The 21,433-nt window shown below is 50.3% G+C and overlaps 1 protein-coding gene and 1 long non-coding RNA gene across 2 annotated transcripts in view; one reads left to right on the forward strand and one right to left on the reverse strand.

The window, feature by feature from the left end:
* DNAH17 (dynein axonemal heavy chain 17) overlaps positions 1-21,433 on the forward strand; it is a 15,539,113-nt gene that overhangs the window by 13,607,837 nt on the left and 1,909,843 nt on the right. The gene's annotated exons all lie outside the window — the stretch shown is intronic.
* Positions 3,498-19,870, reverse strand: LOC147702474 (uncharacterized). The gene is made up of 2 exons (XR_015297528.1): positions 19,736-19,870; positions 3,498-6,577 (listed from the first exon to the last, which is right to left on the reverse strand). It is a non-coding gene; the product is annotated as an uncharacterized LOC147702474 (long non-coding RNA).

Below are 21,433 nucleotides of genomic sequence, written 5' to 3' on the forward strand. Positions count from 1 at the left end.
AAGGGGTGATGTCGTTGTTGCCGGTTCTGGGGTTGGAGAACTCCTTGACGATGCTGAAGAGTTCCTTGCTGTCGTGGGCGTTGTTGTCCAGTCGATCCTTCAGTGATTTCTTCTTGGTGGTGCGGATGAGCTGGTGGTGCTTGCGGGTCGCGTGTTTGAGGGCGGTCATGTTGTCAGTGGTCCGGTCGAGGAGCCAGGCTTTCTCGAGGGTGCAGCAGGTCTTCTTGGAGTCCTTGAGTCCGTCGGTGAACCAGGGGGCCTTCTTGCTTCTGGGTTTGCTGGGGGGGGTTCTTCAGTGGTGCGAGGTCGTCGGCGCAGGCGGTCAGCCATTGCGTGAAGTTGCGGGCTGCTTCGTTGGGGTCCGGTGTGCTGGCAGGTGGGTTCTGGCTGAGGGAGGCGGTGAGCTGGTCGGCGGTGATCTTGCTCCAGCTCCTGTGAGGAACCTGTTGCGGGTGGTGGTGGGTAGTGGTTTTTCTGAAGCTGAAGTGGACGCAGCTGTGGTTGGTCCAGTGAAGTCCGGTGGAGTGGCTGAAGGCGATGTGCTTGCTGGATGAAAAGACGGGGTCAAGCGTGTGGCCGGCGTAGTGGGTGGGGGTGTTGACCAGTTGCTTGAGTCCGAGGTTGGCGAGGTTGTCCAGCAGGGTGACGGTGTTGTGGTCCTTGTTGTTCTCCAGGTGGAAGTTGAGGTCCCCTAGGAGGATGTAGCCAGCGGAGGGGAGGGCGTGTGGGCTGATGAAGTCCGTGATGTCTTCGCTGAATTGTGTGCGTGGTCCCGGGGGTCTGTAGAGGAGGGTTCCTCTGAGGGTCGTCTTTGGGCCGGTGTGGATCTGGAAGTGGAGGTGTTCGGTGGCGGTGTAGGTGTCGTCGGCGTCGTGCGTGATGCGGATGGTGTTCTTGTGGCCGATGGTGATGCCTCCTACCGTCTGGTTGACGCGGTCCTTCCTGATGATCTTGTATCCATCCTGGATGGCGATGGCGATGTCGGGGGCTGAGGAGGAGTTCATCCATGTTTCAGTGAGGAAGGCGACGTCTGGTGATGTGGTGTCAAGCAGGTTCCAGAGTTTGACGGCGTGTCTGTGGACGGAGCGGGTGTTGAGCAGGATGCACTTGAGGTCGCTGCTGGGGTTTGGCTTGGCGTGCGCGGTGCATGTTCGGAGGCAGGTAAACTTGCAGGTTGTGCAGGTGAAGGGTCCGTGGAAGTGTTTTGGGGCAGCCCGGCAGCAGGCAGGGTTTCCGTCCGGCATTGAGTGCGTTGAGGGCGGCGGCGTCGTAGGTCTGTCGGGTCGTCTTGCGGCAGTGAGGGCCAGGGGTTCTGGCGCTGGGCGCTGTCCAGGCGCGGACGGGCGCAGATGGGCTTACCTTTGGCGCGCCTTTGGCGCACAATCGGCGCGCGCACTGCGCGTGACCGCTGTGCGTGACCGCTGCGCGTGTGCGCGGTCGCCATTAATGGCGAAGTGGCAGGGAGGGAGGAGCAGCTGGGAGGCGGGAGCAGGGAGGGCACAAAACAAAAGGGGGCGTGGCCGATTGGACGGCGGCGGGAAGCGGGGAGCGGGGCGGGCACAGGGGGACAAGAAACAGCAACGAAGCCTGGCAGTGGCAAAATACAGAAAGGCAAATTAGCAGTTATTAAAGGAAAAAAACAAGGTTAAAACACAGAATTAACAGAGTTGGCACAACACACGCTCGATAAATACTGCGGAGGGTCTGGGAGCAGAGAGGCAGTCCCAACGAGGCTGCGGGCAGCAGAGGGCGAGGGGCACACACACAGCTGGTGGCCGTGCGGCGCGGGGGTGTCCTGGGACGATAGGATACCATTTGGGTCTAGGGCTTTCCCTGAGTGCAAATCTCTTATTCCAGTTGCCATTTCGTCAGCGGTAAGGACACTATCCATAAATGGGCAGTCAGTATCCGAGAGCTTTGGAAGGGGGATATCTCTAATGAGGTCAGAGAATTCAGCCTCAGGGTATGGTGCCACCCAGTTGTATACTGTGTAGAAGTGAGCTGCAAAGTGATCAGCTATGTATTGTGGGTCCGTAACAAGGGGCAAGTCAGCGCCTCTAAGCTCTGTATCAAGTCTACTCGCCTGTTCCTTTGTATCCAACCAGGAAATCAATTTGCCAGCATTATCGCCCCAATCATATATACGTCCCAGCCTGTCATGTCCCATTAATTTGGCACGGTCTGTGACCAGCGCCCGGAATTCTTCCTGGTGCAAGCGGAGTGAATGGAGAGCCTCAGGAGTGGTGTATGAGTTAGAGTCTTGTTCAAGGCGGTAGAGTTCTTGTTCTTTGTCAGAAATGTCCTTCACTCTGTCTTTCTTGGATCCCCCGATCAGGGAAAGGGCCTGCCCCCGGATCACTGTTTTAAAGGCTTCCCATAATGTTTGAGGGGACTCAACCGTGTGCTCATTCTCTAAGAAATAGTTGTTGATAGATTTATTTAAGTCTTTCACTATTTTTGGGTTCTTTAGGTACCAGGGATTGATTGGGGCAATACGTCCCACTTGAGTGTGGACTAGCACCATGTGGACCCATAGAGGGGAATGGTCAGAGATGCCTGTATGAAGGTGTCGGATTTTGTGTATGTCCGCTATTTGTGGAGCTGGGACCACTATATAGTCAAGGCGGGAAAGACTGTTGTGCGCCCCAGTGGAAAGTGATTTGGATTTTGTCCGGGTTGTATGCTCTCCATCCATCTACCAGCCCCATCGCCTCCAAAAAACTAGAGAAAATGTGTGTAGCTTGGGGGAGTGTACGAGGGGGGGTGCCTGTCAAGTGAACCCGATACTATGGAATTAAAGTCGCCGCCGAGTATGAGGTGTCCGTCAGGTAATGTGAGCAGTACAGCACTAAGGTCAGTGAATGTCACAGCCTGCAGCCCTGGAGGTGCATATATTGACATGAAAGTGATGGTTCGACCCTCCCAAGTGCCCGTAACCCCAATGTACCTACCTCGATTGTCTGTGCATATGGAAGTGCTTGCTAGAGGAAAGGTCTTCCTTTGCATTATGCCTACCCCTCTAGAGCTAGAAGTAAAGCCTGCATGTGCTAGCATGGAGTAACCCCATCTGTGCATTGCTTTGCACGCTTTACCTATGAGGTGGGTTTCTTGGAGCAGCACCATATCTGGTGACAGTCTCTAGATATATTGCAACACAATACTTCTCTTAAAATTATCCCCAGCCCGTTAACATTCCAACTTAAAACTTTAACTTCTTTGCTGCGTTGCAACCCCATTGAGTAGGCATCACAGTTAAGCGTTGAACTGTCGAGATTACATAGAAAACAACAATACAGGAAAAACAATCCCTCCCAGCAAACCCCCACCCTGCTCCCCTGCACTCCGGGACCAAAACTGCCCATGATCCTTAAAATGCAAAGTGCCTGTTGCCCAACTATATTACTAAAAGAAGAACGTGGGGAGGCTTAGTGCCCCATGAGCCCCCTTCCTACTGTTACATACTACAGGTGCAGTACACAATGGATATCAAGTCTACAAAGGATGAGAGATTTTAATACTCTGGTGAGAAGTGTGGAAATTGCATATGGCAACAGTTAATGGCCGTAACTCAAGTGGTGGAGGAAACAGGCAGTCCCAAGGCACCAGAGCCCTTCACTGGAGGTTTCATCATCTGTGCTGCTGATCATCCGTGTGCCTTTCCGGTGATGCTCTCACGCTATCCAGCCAGTCAGATGCCACCTCTGGGAGGTCGAAATAGGGGGTTCTCCTATCGGTCTTGACTCTCAGCCGCACAGGGTAAAGCATTGCATACTTCAGTCCTTTTTCGCGCAGCCTGCGTTTGACATCCATGAACGATCGTCGATGTATTTGCACTGCTCGGGTGAAGTCAGGGAAGCAAGTAATTTCAGAGTCGTCAAGGCGAATCCGAGGTGCAACTCTTGCAGCTTGCAGTATTGTGTCCCTGTCTCTATAGTTGAGTAACCGGGCCAGTATCGGAAGGGGAGGGCTCCCGGCTTCGGGCGACCCCCAGGCACTCCGTGTGCTCTCTCGATAACAAACAGTTTGGATAGGCCCTTCGGTTGCAGCCTTGTTGAGATCAGGTTTTCAATGAACAGGTCTGTGGCGGGACCCTCCGATTTCTCCGGCACCCCAACACAGATGTTGTTGCGTCGCAGACGTCCTTCATAGTCGTCCAACTTGTCCTCCGTGTACTTACAGAATGCCTGATTTTCCCGGGCCTCTGTTTGCAGTTGCGAAGTGTCTTCCACCAGGCTGACAGTGATAAGCTCCAGCTGTTTGACCGTTTCTCAATATTTTATGAGGTCTGTTCTGATCAGTGCCACTTCCGAGGATAGGGCGTCGATAGATGTGTGGACCCCCATGATAGCTGCCATCAAGTCCTTCATTGTAGGTTCCGCGGGCTCCTGTTACTCACTACTCTGCGTCTTGACGCCAACTCCCTTCCGCTCGGGCAAGTCTGCCTTATGTGTAGCAATCAAGCCGACTTTGCTGCGATGTTTTGAGGCCCTTTGCGTTCGACATGGTGAGGATCCGTCCTGAGTGTAAGGCCAGTTACGTGCTAGTTGAGGTTATCATCAGCGATAATCTGCCTCTCCCCGGTATCTGTTAGAGACAATGAGGTAGGGCTGGGCAGTGGAGGGCGCCTGGAAGTTGTGGGTAATATTCGCACTTTTTCCAGTGATCGCTGTGGGAGTTATCCCATCCACAGACCACTCCACCTTCTCAAGGTGAGACTGATGCGATTGGGAGGGGATGCAGGTGGTAGTGATTGGCTTCTCTATGTGAGAGAGGTCCAACTGTAATGGCCCAGCTTCTTGGGCTAATGATGTGCTGAGGAATGGGGGGAGGGTGGGTCCGGGGGCATCAACTCTGGGGCCTCAGGCAGCTATGAACAGTGGTGTTAAGTGTCAGAGAAGTACCAGCCCCAGCCCCAGCCCCAGCCCCAGCCCCATCCCCCCCCAAGACCCTTTAAAGCTCTCCAAGCACTTGAGGGCTTCTATGTGCAGTCAGTCTTATGGTTCGCCCTAAAGAGTGGCCTGCAGGTCGACGAGTGTAATGATGCCCAGGAGTACACCCACAGCTGGCCTCGTCAAACTCTATAATTTTGGGACCTCACTACGATGTCTACACACAGGGGGCCCACCGGCTCTTGCTGGATTTTTATTTTGGTCTATGCCACCACATCAGGTCTTCGGCAGAGAGAGCCCTCATGTGCTGCCATATGCAAATGTTGACTTCAAGGCAGTTTGAGGGCCCTGGTGCACACCTACCGACAGTGTAGGTACGTTGTGCATCCTAGGCAGCAGCCCGCACCGGGAAAAGAGCCTGTCACGTAGCGCTGCCCTGCACAACGCTGTTGATGGCGGTCCAGAGCTCTTTCTTGCGGCGGAGAGGTCCCGCTCTGCTATACGGAGCTCAGTTCAAAGCTTATGTTCGTCGGGCGAGTTCTTGGAGCCGCAATGTGAAGGGATCTGGGAGTACCTGGAGGTGTTTCCCGAAGCCGCAAGCGTGCAGTCTTTGGCCTCCCGGGAGTGTGGGAGGGGGGCACGCCAGCACCCTCGATGTCAACCACGGCCGGCTCTGCCACCAGAGGCCCTGGCTTCCCCCTGCCACAGGCCCCAAACCGCCAATACTGATATCTTCAGCCCCCGATCTCCGATTCCACTCAGGGCTGCAGGGTCGGGCCCCGCAATATCTCCGGTTGACGATTTTGCACCTTTGAGCCAGTTATGGGAGACCGATTGGTGATATATGAGAGGAGGGCTCCGGAGTAGCCGTAGCAAGCGGCCATGCTGGTTTGCCGCGTAGCCACGCCCCCTCTCGCAGCCATTTTGGATAGGGTAATAATGTTGGTCTCCATCTAATTTGGGCCGGGAGTGATGTTCGTGATGGAAGACAATGGATCTTCTGAAACAGTGGCTTGCTCCACTTTGTCTACAGGAAGCTCGATTTCCTGAAATGCCCCTACTTCAGGAGGAACAACTACTATTGTGGGCTGTTGTTGAGGCTGTTGGGCTGCTGCTGTTGTTGTGGCAGCTGCTCTTGTTGTGGCTGCTGCTGTTGTTGTGGCTGCTGCTGTTCTTGCGGCTGCTGCTGTTCTTGCGGCTGCCCCTGCTGCTACACACTTATCTGCTGAGTTTCTGACTGCGTTGATTGTGTACTACTTTGTGATAATGACATTTCAACATCGCTGCTCTTTAGTAGACTGGCTACCTCTGTAACATTCATGTGCTTAGACCTAGGTTGGTGGGGCTGGCCGGCTGGTGCGGACGTGCTGCTCCCAGCTTGGCCCCCGGACATCGCTGCTGCAGGCGTAATTTTTTTGGTCCCATAAAACACATTGGCCGGCACACCAGTCGTTGTAAGTGGCCCTTACTTTTTCTGTTCCTCCTTCTTCTCACCAGCAACTTTCTTGGTACTGGAGGACCTGGTGCCTTTCTTTGGGGCCATCTTCTTCAGATGTCAGGCAGGACGCAGGTGCACAAGTTGCTGAGATGTCTGTGGTCACACGTGGATGTGATGTGATGCGCAGCAGGGCTTCTGTCTGCAGTACAACAGGTGATGATGATACCTCCTCTTCTTTCTTTTTGTGCACCTAAAAGCAAAGAAGCCAGGAGAAGAACATCAGTGAAATGTTGCATTTGTTGTTGTGGTTCAATTACTAATAGTACAAACAAACAAATAAAAGATATAGTATAGTCATTTGTGAGACTTTGTCAACAAGGGCTATGGTATACTACTATGTACACACTACACTCTCAGGAAGGAATAAGAACAACAACCAAAATACAAATATAATGGAAGTGGACCCTGTTTGGCATTAAATTATTTGATCATCACATCATTCAGGAAGCTGCTGCTGGCAAAGGGGATGGATGGAAGCAGTAAGCCAAGAGGAAAACCATGCAGGCCTATATGGCAAAAGCAGCACACTAATAACTCCCACCAGAAATGGTCACCAGCCACATGGACACTCACAGATCACAAGCAACAAGCAGGATGCCTGGGAAACAATGTACTGACAAAAGGCCTATAATAGCCAGGCAAAGGATGCATGCTAAACCACACTGCTTTGCCTTTTTAATGCAAAAACGAAAATCCACAGGGCAAAACAAGGCCTGCAAGGTACACACCAACACACCACACACACACAACAAAGGTATTTCATCTGAATAGTATTAGATTCCTTACCTTAGAATATCCCCAAGCGTCAGACTGGATCCGGAAAATTTTACGTGGCAGTCCCCCTGCGCGTCAGTAGGTGTCGTCTGTGGCTCCACGTCCGTGGTCGGCGTCGTTAGTGCTGGGATGACGTCGTCGGAGTACTCAGACGCCGCCCTCGCGCGCTGACGTCAGTTCTTTTTTCCGCGCCAGCAAGCGCAGGTCCGGAGAAAGTGGTACCCTTTAGTTACTTTTTGACTAAACTTTTTGGATCTTTTTGATCTGCTTTTCGAGTCGACCAACTCTGACGGTGCTGGTAGGGATGCCCGGGTTCGAACCCTGCGTCGATTGCAGCCGACTGATGTCGGTTACCGACCCCCATCACTGGTGCCTACATTGCCTGGGGCCCGACCACGACAACAAGTCGTGCCCCGCCTGCTGGGCCTTGGCGTCAAAAGCGCCTCGAGCTCCGGCAGTCGGCCCGCGCCGTTTGAGGTCCCGGTCTGGAAGGAGGTTAAGGGAATGGTCACTGGGCCAGAATCGTCATAGCTCCGGGAGTCAACATCATTCCTCGGGCTCCAAGTCCTCAGGTAAGAGGCACAAGAATTTGAAGAGGTGTCATTGCTCTTCTGACTCCCCCCGACGCTCATGCGATGCGGCCGGGGGTTCGGGCGACACCGCCCACGCGGCTCCGCCGGAGCTGCAGGCGTCACAGCCTGCTCCATACCCACCGGTCCCTGGGCAGAACGCGACACCGGAGAAGATCGAGGCCTTCCTCATGGCCATGAGGTCGCTCGCTCCTCCGTCGGGTTCCGCGGCGCCTTCGGGCCCAGCGGCCCCGACTGGGTCCCCAAGCGGGCCGGGTGCTTTGGCCCCGGCGCCGTCGGATGCTTCGGCCCCGGCGCCGTCGGCGACTTCGGTCCAGGCGCCGCAGGGCCCTGCCGGATCCGGCTCCGGATCCGGGTTGTCGCCAGTCGACCTTACGACCTCGCTGGGGACGACCCCCAGGGTGTCGCCCCCGGCACCGTCCCAGGATGACGCCGACCCTGGTCCTACCCTCGATTCGGGTCCGGCACCGGAGCGGCGCCGCTCGGCGCCGTATTCGACGCCGCTAGGAGATTTTTACTTCTATGACCCAGCCCCATCCTTTGACCCTGAGTATCAGGAGATGGGTGGCGTGGAGGAGTGGGAGGGGTCTTAGGACCCTCTGGCACGTGATTGTCAGCCTTACTAGGACTGGGCAGGTGAGCTTGGGGATGCCAGTGGTCTGGACACTTCGCCAGACACTGGTTTTGTCTCCCAACCCTACTGTGGCTACGGAGGAGGGGGCTGCCTATAGTGTGGTGTTGACGCGGGCGGCCAAGGCCTTATCACTTGAACTCCCCGTCGCGGCCGTGAGGACTAACCTCCTCACTGAGGTCCTTAAACTGCAGGCAAGCTCCTCGGAGCCTCTGCTGCCGTTTAATGAGGCCCTATCTGACGTTCTTCAGGGCACCTGGTCCAGGCCCACTACAGGTCCGTCTGTAGATAGGAACGTGGCCAGACGCCACCGCCCAACTCCGGGCGGCCCTTGCTTCCTGTCCACCCACCCACCCCGAGAGCCTTGTCATCCAGGCCTCTAACTCCCAGACATTACCGACGGCTCCCCCCGATCGGGAATCGAAGAGGTACGAACAGTACGGAAAGAAAATGTTCTCCTCCCTAAGTTTGGGGTTGCGGTCAGTTAACACCGCGTGCCTCTTGGTCTGTTATACCCACTCTCTGTGGGACACGGTCACGGCCGTGCTGCCACAATGTCCAGAGGAGGCCCGGACTAAACTTGCCCAAGCTCTTGCGAAAGGTCGAGATGCGGCACGGTATTCTACGATGTGGACTGGATACAACGGACTCGCTAGGTAGAGAGAGGGCAATGACGGTGGCTATTCGACGCCACGACTGGCTGAGGTCCGCCAACTTTTCGGCTGATGTCCAAAACACCCATATGGACATGCCGTTTGATGGCAGTCGCCTCTTTGGCGACAAGGCAGACAGTGCGCTTGAGCGCTTTAAGGACTCCAGGGCTACGGCCAAGTCCTTGGGCCTATCGGCCCGCGGCAGCAACCTGTTGCCTTTCGCTCTTTTCGTGGCCAGGAAGGGGTGCCTCCACATGTCCTGCCAGCCACGGGCCGCAGACTAACATCCAGCGTGGTGGCGGATGTGGCGGATGTGGTAACCACTGTGGCGGTGCCCAGGGACAACGGCGAGGCCAGTCCACATCCACCCCCGCAGCATCCGCCTCAAAGCCTTCCTAGTCCGAGCTTTCAGGCCTACATGACGCCAGTGGGGGCAGGGTTCGCCATCACCTCCTTCACTGGCGAAACATCACTTCTGACAGATGGGTGCTGCAAATCGTCCGAAGGGGCTACTCCCTCCTCTTCGAGGCGACCCCTCCAGCCATGCCACCGCAGTACCACTGCGTGCCGGAGGATCACTTGAATCTTCTGCGAGAGGAAGTTACGGCCCTCTTGGCCAATGGGGCCATCGTTAGCGTTCCTGGGCCAGAAGTAGGGTGTGGTTGTTACTCCCACTACTTTCTGGTTCCCAAGAAGGGCAAAGGGGGCCTACGCCCTATCTTGGACCTGCGGAACGTCAACTGCTTCCTCCGGAAGAAGAAGTTCAAGATGCTGACTTTGGCCTTGACTCAGGTCTTAGCTGCCCTGGACCCGGGAGACTGGATGGTAGCGTTGGACTTGCAGGACGCTTATTTTCACATCCCCGTCCTGCCGGCCCAGCGGCGTTACCTGCCTTTCACGGTAGGCCACAAGCACTTTCAGTTTACTGTGCTCCCCTTCGGCCTTACCAGCACCCCACGGGTGTTCACGAAAGTGATGGTGGTGGTCGCAGCTCATCTGCCCAGGTTAGGGATTTCAGTCATCCCCTACCTCGACGACAGTCGTCAGTCACCTCCAGACTACGGCCGACCTCCTGCACCTGCTGGGGTTTTCCATCAATGTGCCAAAGTCACACCTGTGTCCCTCTCAGAAGCTCCTCTTCATCGGAGCGGTTCTAGACTCTGCGCTGTTTTGGGTTTATCCTCCCGAACAGCGGGTTCAGGATATTCAGGCTCTGATTTCGATCTTTCAGCCGTTATCCCGAGTCTCGGTCAGGTTGACGCTGCGGCTTCTGGGGCTGATGGCCTCCTGACTCTGATTCCGATCTTTCAGCCGGTATCCTGAGTCTCTGTCAGGTTGACGCTGCAGCTTCTGGGTCTGATGGCCTCCTGCATCCTTCTGGTGCATCACGCCAGGTGGCGGATGCGGGCTCTGCAGACGGACCTGAAGTTTTAGTGGGCCCAGCATCAGGGAAACTTGTCCGACCATGTCTTGATTTCGGAGGGCACTGCAAGGCAGTTGCAGTGGTGGCTCACAGACCACGATTGGGTCAGCAGCAGATCCCTCTCCATACCCAAACTGGAGCATGTAGTTGTGACGGACGCATCCCTCCAGGGCTGGGGGGGCCACTTGGGAGAGGTGGAGATCAGAGGCATCTGGTCTCCGGTGGAGTCCCGGCTCCACATCAACCTTCTGGAGTTGCGGGCGATCCGGCTTGCACTGAAGGCATTCCTCCCCTCTGTCCGGGGGAGTGTAGTGCAGGTGTTCACGGACAACACCACCGCCATGTGGTACTGCATTAAACAGGGCGGGGTGGGGACATGGAGAGCCTTGGTTAGATCTATTCGCCACAGAAGAAAACGTGCAATGTCATCAGTTCTGCACGTTGGAATTTCCAAGGCGGCACTCGCTCGGAGACACTTTTCGTCGCGAGTGGAGCTGCTGTAGTGTAGTTCCTAGTTTCCCACTAGGCCCTGCGCATTGGAATAACATAAACAGTAGTATCGACGTGGAACTGCTTATATTCCAGGCCTCCACTGACTATGCTAAACTTAATTGGGTTGTGTTACCAACTAGCTCAGAGGTCACTGGAAACTTTCTTCTCTGCATAGGAAGTGATCAGCTTCCTTGGCACAGACAAGAAGGGATTCAGTTTTCCAACAACCGTGCAACATGACAACTTTGCTCCTCAGATCAAGAGTCAATCTCTAGGGTCGTGTGAAACAATAGACATAGATTTCACTCAGTCAGTCTAGTGCAGTTTACTTTCACGGTATGTAGAGAATAGAGAGACGGGCGTGTATCAATAAAGGGTAACATTTATTGAACAATCTTTCTTCTCGTACAAGAGAAATGAATTGCCACAATTGCAATAACTGTTATTATAAAAAGTACGTACAGTAAGATAAGTATTGCGAAATAGAACTGTAAAAGCATTGATATGGTTTCTTAGCCATACAATGGTTAAAAGTAATAAAACATATATACAGTCATATATACATTAGGCTAACATACTCAACTGGTGCTTCTAACTAAGCCTACCCCAGTGTGCCTGACCTAAGCCTAACACGTGAGAAGGGGAGTAAGTAAGTAGCTTAAGTTAAGTTGGTTTTGCCAAGGTTTGTTTCAAGAATTCTCGTCTAAGGGTTTAGTCAACACCATACCTCTGAATAGAATGATGGAGGATTGGTATCTCCTTCAGGGGTCGCTCTCGATATCCCAGTCACCCGCGAGGGTAAACCGGAAGCGCCGGGACTGGATTTCTCTGCACGAGAAAGGCAGCGGCTTCTCTCAGCGCGTCGAGGAAGGAGGCGGGGGACAGCGTCCGCGGGCAGCTGGGCTGGATGTCTTCGCAGAGGACGGCTGTTTCAGCTCCTTAAGCGTACTGCACCATAGTTCGCGCTGTAGCGGCGATAATGGTAATCAGCAGCTTCACCACCACAGGATAGCAGGCTGCAGCGACAGAGTGCTAGTTTTTACCAACACGGAGTCTTGCAGGCAGCTGGCATCAGCAACAGGTTCTCGCTCGCATTGCTTAAGGCAACGTTGGTAATATTTATACCTGATAGGTGCCGGGTTTGACGCAAGTTTGCTGGACATAAGACGTCAATTAAAGATGTCACTAGGAAGTGATAGTTATCAGTTGCTCATTAGAGTTCCATTACTAATCAAAACATAGCAAGCGGGGATTTCCAAGTTTGCTAAGTTTTTATCTTGTTGAAGAACTCGGAGTGTTATCTAGGAATATCAGATAGTGACTGCTGCTCTGTCATTGCACTAATTGGTCGCAAAGGAAGTAGCAGAGAGTCATGCTGGAATGTGGCTCTGTTCGTGTGAGGCCAGAGATGACTTTTCAGAAAATCGCACTTGAACGGTTATGCCAATATAGGGAATAAATGGGTTTATAGCCGAATAGGGGCATAAGGTCACAGTATCGATCAGGAACCTAGATAAGCACGCAACACTGCGGTCTGTTGTACGCCTTTCTGCCTATACCACTTCTGCCCAGAGTGCTGAAGAAAATCTGACGCAACCGGGTCCAAGTCATCCTTGTGGCTCCGGACTGGGCATGAAGATACTGGTATCCCGAGCTACTCAGCATGTCTGTCGATCCCCCGATTCGTCTGCCTCTTCAGGAGGACCTTCTGTCGCAGCAGCAGGGGAAGGTGCTCCACCCGAACCTGTCCAGTCTCCACTTACCTGCGTGGAGATTGAGTGGCGGCAGTTGAGGTCATTTGACTTGCTTCCTGAAGTCTGTAATGTCATTCTGGCAGCCAGGCATCCCTCCACAAAATCGGTAAATGCCTGCAGGTAGAACAAATTTGTGGCATGGTGCACAGCAAAGACTGTGGATCCCCTTTCTGCCCCTCTTTCAGAGGTTCTCCTCTTACTTCTCTCTCTTGCCCAGCAGGGCTCTGATCTGGGCACTATCAAGGGCTACCTCTCTGCCATTTCTGCCTTCTTAAGGCTCCCTGATCAACCCTCTTTGTTCAAGTCCCCAGTTGTAAATAGGTTTTTGCAGGACATCACTCATATGATTCCTCCTGCTTCTTTCGTGATGCCTCAGTGGGACTTGAACCTTGTTTTGACTTACCTGATGTGTGCTCCTTTCGAGCCACTTCATAACTGTCCTCTTCGTCTCCTTACTCTCAAGACTGCATTCCTGGTTGCCATCACCTCTGCCAGGAGAGTCTGTGAGCTCCAGGCTCTTTCCTCTAAACCTCCTTTCCTTTCTGTCCATCCGGACAAAGTTGTGTTGCGGACACGACCCTCTTTCCTGCCCAAGGTAGTCACAGCCTTCCACATCGGGCAGTCCATCACCTTTCCCACTATCTTTCCGCCTCCGCATCCCTCGAAAGAGGAAGAGAGGCTCCACCGTCTGGACCCAAAACGTGCGCTCTCATTCTATTTGGATCGCACACGCCAGTTCCGGGTGGATGGCCAACTCTTTGTTGGTTACCTGGGCACTAAGAAAGGTCGGGCGGTACACAAGCGGACCATCTCTCGGTGGGTCATGTTGTGCATCAAGGTATGCTACTCTTTGGCTAAAAAGGAGCCTCCTGTTGGGCTGAGGGCCCCTTCCACTTGGGCCGCGGCGGCTACTACTGCCCTGGGTCGGGGAGTCCCCTTGCAGGACATCTGTCAGGCAGCTACATGGGCCTCTCTGCACACATTTGCGAGGCACTACTGCCTGGACAGCCAAGTCCGGAGAGATGGCTTCTTTGGCGGTTCCGTTCTCCAGGACTTTCTGGTGTGATTATTGGTTCGCAGACCCACCACCGGGGTTGGTATTGCTGGGGTATCTATTCTAAGGTAAGGAATCTAATACTAACCTGTTTCTTTCAGATGCACAAGTTACTTACCTTCGGTAACTATATATCTGTAGGAAACAGTAGTTAGTATTAGATTCCTTACCGCCCCACCCATCCTCCCCGTTCTGCGAACCGATATCTAGGGTTAAGGTCATCCTCTTTCAGGGCCCTAGTTTCATGACACCAGTGTTGGTTTTTATCATGGCTCTGCGTTTCTGTTGCAGAAAAGCTATGTATAAGAACTGACGTCAGCACGCGAGGGCGGCGTCTAAGTACTCCGACGACGTCCTCCCGGCGCCAACGACGCCGACGACCAATACGGAGCCGCAGACGACGCCTACCAACGCGCAGGGGTACTGCTACGCAAAATTTTCAAGATCCAGTCTGACGCCTGGGATATTCTAAGGTAAGGAATCTAATACTAATTACTGTTTCTTACAGATATATCGTTATCTAAGGTCAGTAACTCGTGCTTTAACACACACCCAAAAACAGAAACAAATACCCCCAAAAAACACATTTTGCAACTCAATTTAACCTCTGACCCTACTGGATGAAAGACCTATTGGCAGACTAGGCCACACAAGCTTGCAGGCCAATGGAAAAAGCACACTACTGGGCTTCAAAATGGCCACCAGTCACATGGACAGGCCCACACACAACTACAAGAAACAGAAGACAGCAATGCAGGCATATTGCAAAAAGCACACTGCCTGTCTTCAAAATTGCCGCCAGCCTCATGGCCAGGCCCACAACAAGAAGCCTAGTCCACAAAGGAATACCATGCAGGCCTATATGGCAAAAGTTGCAAAAAACACAGTTGATGGACAGAATGTAGAACAATGTCATACTTTCACCCCAGTACAAGGATCTGGGCCTAAATCCATTGTTTTTTTGCACTCCACACCACCCTGGGTTAGACACTGGCTATATGCACATCAGCTCTGACCCTGTGCCTCATGGGAACAGTCCAGTCCGAACTACCAAGCCATGTCTTTCCCAGACCGGAATCAAGCATCCATGGACCGGTTTCTGGCTATCAGCCTTCATCAGCCTGGATAGCTTGACTCCAGTGGTGTGGAGAGCCTGGGACTCACGTCTGAGCATCCCCAGCACACTCGGGGTGAAAATTGCAAAAAACACAGTTGATGGACAGAATGTAGAACAATGTCATACATTCACCCCAGTACAAGGATCTGGGCCTAAATCCATCGTTTTTTTGCACTCCACACCACCCTGGGTTAGACACTGGCTATATGCAAATCAGCTCTGACCCTGTGCCTCATGGGAACAGTCCAGTCCGAACTACCAAGCCATGTCTTTCCCAGACCGGAATCAAGCATCCAAGGACCGGTTTCTGGCTATCAGCCTTCATCAGCCTGGATAGCTTGACTCCAGTGGTGTGGAGAGCCTGGGACTCACGTCTGAGCATCCCCAGCACACTCGGGGTGAAAATTGCAAAAAACACAGTTGATGGACAGAATGTAGAACAATGTCATACATTCACCCCAGTCCAAGGATCTGGGCCTAAATCCATCATTTTTTTGCACTCCACACCACCCTGGGTTAGACACTGGCTATATGCAAATCAGCTCTCACCCTGTGCCTCATGGGAACAGTCCAGTCCGAACTACCAAGCCATGTCTTTCCCAGACCGGAATCAAGCATCCAAGGACCGGTTTCTGGCTATCAGCCTTCATCAGCCTGGATAGCTTGACTCCAGTGGTGTGGAGAGCCTGGGACTCACGTCTGAGCATCCCCAGCACACTAATAACTCCCACCAGAAATGGCCACCAGCCACATGGACACTCACAAATCACAAGCAACAAGCAGGAGGCCTGGGAAACAATGTACTGACAAAAGGCCTATAAAAGCCAGGCAAAGGATGCCCGCTAAACCACACTGCTTTACCTTTTTAATGCAAAAATGAAAATCCACAGGGCAAAACAAGGTCTTTAAGATACACACCACACACACACCCACAACAAAGGCATTTCTTTAACACACACCCAAAAACAGAAATAACCCCCCAAAAAACACTTTGCAACTCAATCCAATGCCATCCATGCCCTAAATGATGTTTGAAATACATTCAACACACATTCTTTGCTTCAGGCCCAGCTGGGCAGGAGATTAATTAGAGGGAATTTGTTAGTTGGCGTTTTCACGGAACGAACGTTGTTTTACATGCTGCCTCTGAAGAAAGAGTGTTTACTCTGAAACGTGTCAGGCAAGGCGTGTGTTGATTAAATTACTTGTGCTGCACGAAGACTGTCCCAGTGCATTTAAAAACCTTGTGGGGAGTGCTTTCTAAATTGGCAACTAGTGCAACTCAATGTAATACGGCCTGCCAGGTCGGGGATAGCACCTTTGCAGTTATACTATGCAAATCCAGTGACATTCTGCATGAGTGACGCCTTGGAGCGTCAAGTGGCGCTTTGAGTTTGGGACAATCTTTTGATGTTTGTGCAAGAAATGCTAACAAAAAGGAAAATATGTACTTTATATTTTACAGGTTCTGTGTCCGGACCCACTTGGGATTTAAACATGACTCCAACTCCCGTGATTCTTTGCTTCAGGCCCAGCTGGGCAGGAGATTAATTAGAGGGAATTTGTTAGTTGGAGTTTTCACGTAACGAACGTTGTTTTACATGCTGCCTCTGAAGAAAGAGTGTTTACTCTGAAACGCGTCAGGCAAGGCGTGTGTTGATTAAATTACTTGTGCTGCACGAAGACTGTCCCAGTGCATTTGAAAACCTTCTGGGGAGTGCTTTCTAAATTGGCAACTTGTGGAACTCAGTATACATATGTTTATGTATATATATGTGTGTGTATGTGTGGCAAGACCACCTGGAACAACACGGTACCAGGTCTTACCGTTCATGATTTACCACTGATGCATGACTTGGAGGCATTAAGAATTGAGCAATCAACTTCACAAAGTACAGCGGAACCATTACCTTTAACCTCTGCTGGTCTGACCAAATTCAAACCCCGGTCCACATTTACACCATTGATGTTACATGATAATATCGATTTCTTCCATGATCTGTCTATCAAAGAAGTTAAAGCATTGTATGCAAAGACATTAAAAACCACTCCTCAATATCGCATACTAAATAGCAGATATGTCAGTCTAGTTAGGAAAATTCAAGGCGACAGTAACATCATAGTCCGACAGTCAGACAAAGGAGGCAACATCGTTCTATGGCCACGGACATTGTATATGGAGGAAGCTCTTCTCCAATTAAATGACCCCAAATGCTACAAACAATGTGATGCCGTCACTGTGAGAAAGGTGGAGGCTGAATTTTATTCCCTTTTAATGGGATGGCGATCCTCTGGACTTTTGAGTGCAGACGAATTCAAGTTCTTGAAAAACGACCACCCTGTCACGCCTGTATTGTACCTTATTCCCAAAGTTCATAAGAACTTCGTGAGACCACCAGGCAGACCTATTATTTCTGCGTGTGGTGGTTTGATGGAGAACACCACGGTGTATATTGATTCTTTTTTGCAGGAATATGTGTGTGGATTGCCATCTTATATACAGGACTCCAGTGATTTCTTAAGGAAGATCAACAATTTTACTTGGGACTCTCACTCAATACTATTAGCAGGTCAGGGGTGTCGCCATCGGGGCCTGCTTTTCTCCGAGTTATGCCTGTCTGCATATGGGCTACTGGGAGAGCCAGGTCCTCCATGGTGGCCATCACAACGTCTGCATTGAACATATTGTCCATTGGTATAGGTATATCGATGATAAATTCTTAATTTGGCGTGGCTCACACTCTCAGGCTGTAACTTTTGTAGAAGTCCTAAACTCTAATGCCTTCAATTTAGCATTTACATCTAGCATCAGCCAGTCCAATGGACATTTTCTTGACATAGAGATTGGGATCAACAATGGCAAACTGGAAACTAAATTATTTAGGAAGCCCACAGCAGGCAATACTGTGTTGCATGCTACCAGTCACCACCCAGCACATCTGATATGCAGTATTCCCTATGGGGAGATGTTGCGTATCAGACGTGTTTGCAGCACAGATTACCAATGTAATCTGGCACAAGAGGCGAGTAAAACCAGTTTTTGGCTCGAGGGTAGAGGGAACTTGATATAGACAGCTTGTTAAATACAGCCCTGAAGTGGTTACTCCCAAAATATGGCTACAGGCTTGCAAAGGGTTTAGAAAATGCTCCAGTTGCAAGGCTTGCACACATGGGGTCAGCAAGACGGAGTTTGCCACACCCTTCTCAGATACCCCCATACAATAGCCAAACAGTTGACCTATAAGACCGAGTATGCGGTCTATGTGCTGGAGTGTCCTTGTGGCCTGCAATATGTTGGGAGTACCAAGTTGCAGGTCCACAAGCAGATACTCCAGCACATAAGGGCTATTAATACCAATGATGCCGCGTACCCGGTTGCCCGGCACTTTAGGGACTATCACGATAATAAAAGTGAACTTCTGAGATATTTTGTGATTGATGCCGTAGGATCCTGAGGAGAGGAGGCAAGAGGGAGGGTATCTTGCGAGCAATAGAAACCAAATACATCTTAGAACTAGACAGCAAGACACCCCTTGGACTTAACTCAACAGAAGATTTCCATACTTGCCTCTAAATTAAACTTAAGCCAGCTTTGCTTCATTGATGTAGTCTGATCCCTAATGTTAGCAATCTCTGTGTTGGTGCATGGTTTTTGAGCCACCAATCCTGGCATAAATTATGAATTCCAATCTTCTGTGCCAGGATGTACATGACTTCTGCTCTGGTTCCATAGCTGTGGTCCCTAGCATAAATTTTTTTTATAAATGTTTTTTTTAATCTTCACCAATCACGTGGTCTCACCAGTAATACATATCTGAATATAACGGTTGAGAACAACATATCACATTCATTGGTTCTAAAATGGCATTAGTCCAATTAGTCGGTCAATGTGAATAAGAGACATATATTTTAGCAATGGACGTTTTGGTAATGAACTCAAGTTCTCTGATGGCACGAAAAGTCTTCATGTATTACACATGTATACGGAACAGTTTTTTAAGGGGAAGGGCGGTTTTTGATATGGCAGTAAATTTGCGTATTTGCACAGTAAAATGTTTAATTGACTATGATAGAAATGTCACTTGGCTGCTATAATGAATTTAATCATGTAATACAATGTTTTTTAAATTTGTACAGTCAGAGACAACCCTTGTACCTAAAGTCTGCTGGTATTTGTTTGTGGTCTTTTCTTTTCCTTTTTACTGTTGAGCGCAACCCCAGTTTGAAAGTATGTCTTTCATTTTCAAATGTGCCTCGGTTTGTCTCAACCAATTACATGCTTTTTTAAATTAGCACTTGCACTTTAAAAGTCATCTCCTCTCCCCATGGCGTCATGTGATCAAGGCCTCTGAGCAGGCCAAAACGTCATGCTGACAAGGTGCGCTTTGTTTGAAATAAATCTTTAACTGCTCACCTGCAACCTTTGGGTCAACCACTCTTTTCTGGTCTTCGTACCGTCCCTGGGACAGGGGCCTCGGGCTTTGGACTGAGTTCTCAAGCATATATATGTGTGTATCTATATATATGTATGTGTGTATATATATATATAGATATGTATGTATATATGTGTATGTATATATATATGTGTATGTATATTTATGTATATATATATATATATATTTTTCTTTCTAATCTGTGTATTCATACAGAAATGTGTTTATTTTCAAACAACATAGTCTCAATGTAAACATTTACCAATAGTCTGTTTTCCATATCTATATTCAAATGGGAGTAGCATGCTACGAAATGAAAGTATTTATTCACATGGGGGGTCACGGCATGTCATGTGATCAAGACCGGGTTCCCCAGTTGAAACGTGTCATGTCTGCTGAAATCGAATAAAGCACAGAATATATTTACTTGATGTTTGTGGTCCGTTTCCTGATTGGTGCCTGCTGGGAGGAAAGGCGCTGCGATGCGCTGTCAGGGATTGTGGTTTCATATATTTCGGCGGTTGTCTGCTGTATCCGTCGTTTAAACTGACCCCTCCACGCAAGTTGGCCGGCTCGAGTGCAGAGGATACCGCTTTGTGGTGAATTGGTAAACTCGGAAGGAGTAGAGTGAGCCAGCCCCCCAGAGTCACGTGAGACAGAGGCAACAGTGAATGACGGCGTCAGCGTATCCTGAAGGGAAATAGTGTGGAAGCCGGGAAGGATCAGAGGATTTACCGGGCACCCACCGTCTTTCTGAGGTGAGCCGTGTCGTTATTATTGACTGTGCAGTATAACTTTCATTAAAGTCACCGGGAGAGGAGTTACGGAGGAGAGAAATTACGGAGCAGCTGGGTGCGAAAAAATACACTCGACGAGCGTTCAATAAGTGCATAACTATTCCTAAATCCTAACACGCTGTAATGGCGGCAGCAGCTAACATGCTTTGTGACCGTGAGGCAATTGCGGACGCACTGTTCTCTAGCTTACCTGCAACTACAAAAAATAAGGAAAGTGGTGGTGCAGATGCAGATAACAAACAAACAAATATGAAAACTTTATTGAAAAAACTTGAAAAATTACAAAGAACAGAATTGACAAAGTGGTGGGAAAGTAAGTCCCTACAAAAATAGAAAGAAGCCGGGAGGGTTCCAAGGGGGCTGCGAGTATTAATTGCTCCATCTTTTGAAAACCCCAAACCCCTAATGTTGCAGGAATGGGCCACCAACAACTTGGATGCATCGATGAACATGGTATGCATCCTAATAAAATGTGCTGAAATAGATAGGGCAGAGGTGGTAAAGAAAATTGACATAATAAATCAAGAATTGGAGCATTAAGAAAGAAAAAGAAAGCATCAAAAAACGTTTGGAAAAACATAATAAATATAATCAAGGAGCGTAAGGTTTTTAAATTCTCCAGGGACAAAAAGGATTATGAAACTGGGAGAATTTTTACATTCTCAAAAAAATTTGAAAGAGTGAAAAGAAAAGCCCTGATTCCTAAGACAATAACTACATCAATACCAACCCAGGATATTAGCATCTTAACTGATACGGAGGCAAGTTCCATGATAAGCAGTGCGGGATCAGATGATGGTAGCACGGGAAATGAAGGGGCGGAGCAGTCTACCAGTTTCACTCCTTCGGAAGAACTGGGATTTATCATAGAAGATCGGAGACAAACCCTGAGACCCAGGATACCATTGAAACCAAAAGGGCCAAACGAAACAAGTGCCGCAACCAAAGGCGCAAACGCAAGAGGAAGTTGGAGAGGGAGAAGAGGGAAAGGGAAAACCCAAATGGATCAATAAATGCAGATGATCCAGCTGTAAATAATACGGTCATTAATCTGACCGACCTCAACCTGGACACTGCAGAAATCCAACACTTATCTTTCAGTCTTTCTTTTTATCCGAAATGCGGCTTCAAATATGTTCAATCAAGAATAGATGTGTTTAAATTTATCCGTAAACTCAAGTTGGTTAAATTTCATAAACTGAATAAAGCAAATAAAACAGCACTGACTATTACAATTGAAAATCAACCAAGGGTGCAGGTACGGATGTGCCAACACTGAGAGAGGCACACTCATTGGCAGGCCTGACAGAAGAAAATATGGAGAACAC

Source organism: Lissotriton vulgaris, chromosome 7 (genome assembly GCF_964263255.1).
Source record: "Lissotriton vulgaris chromosome 7, aLisVul1.2, whole genome shotgun sequence".
NCBI classification, from domain to species: domain Eukaryota; kingdom Metazoa; phylum Chordata; class Amphibia; order Caudata; family Salamandridae; genus Lissotriton; species Lissotriton vulgaris.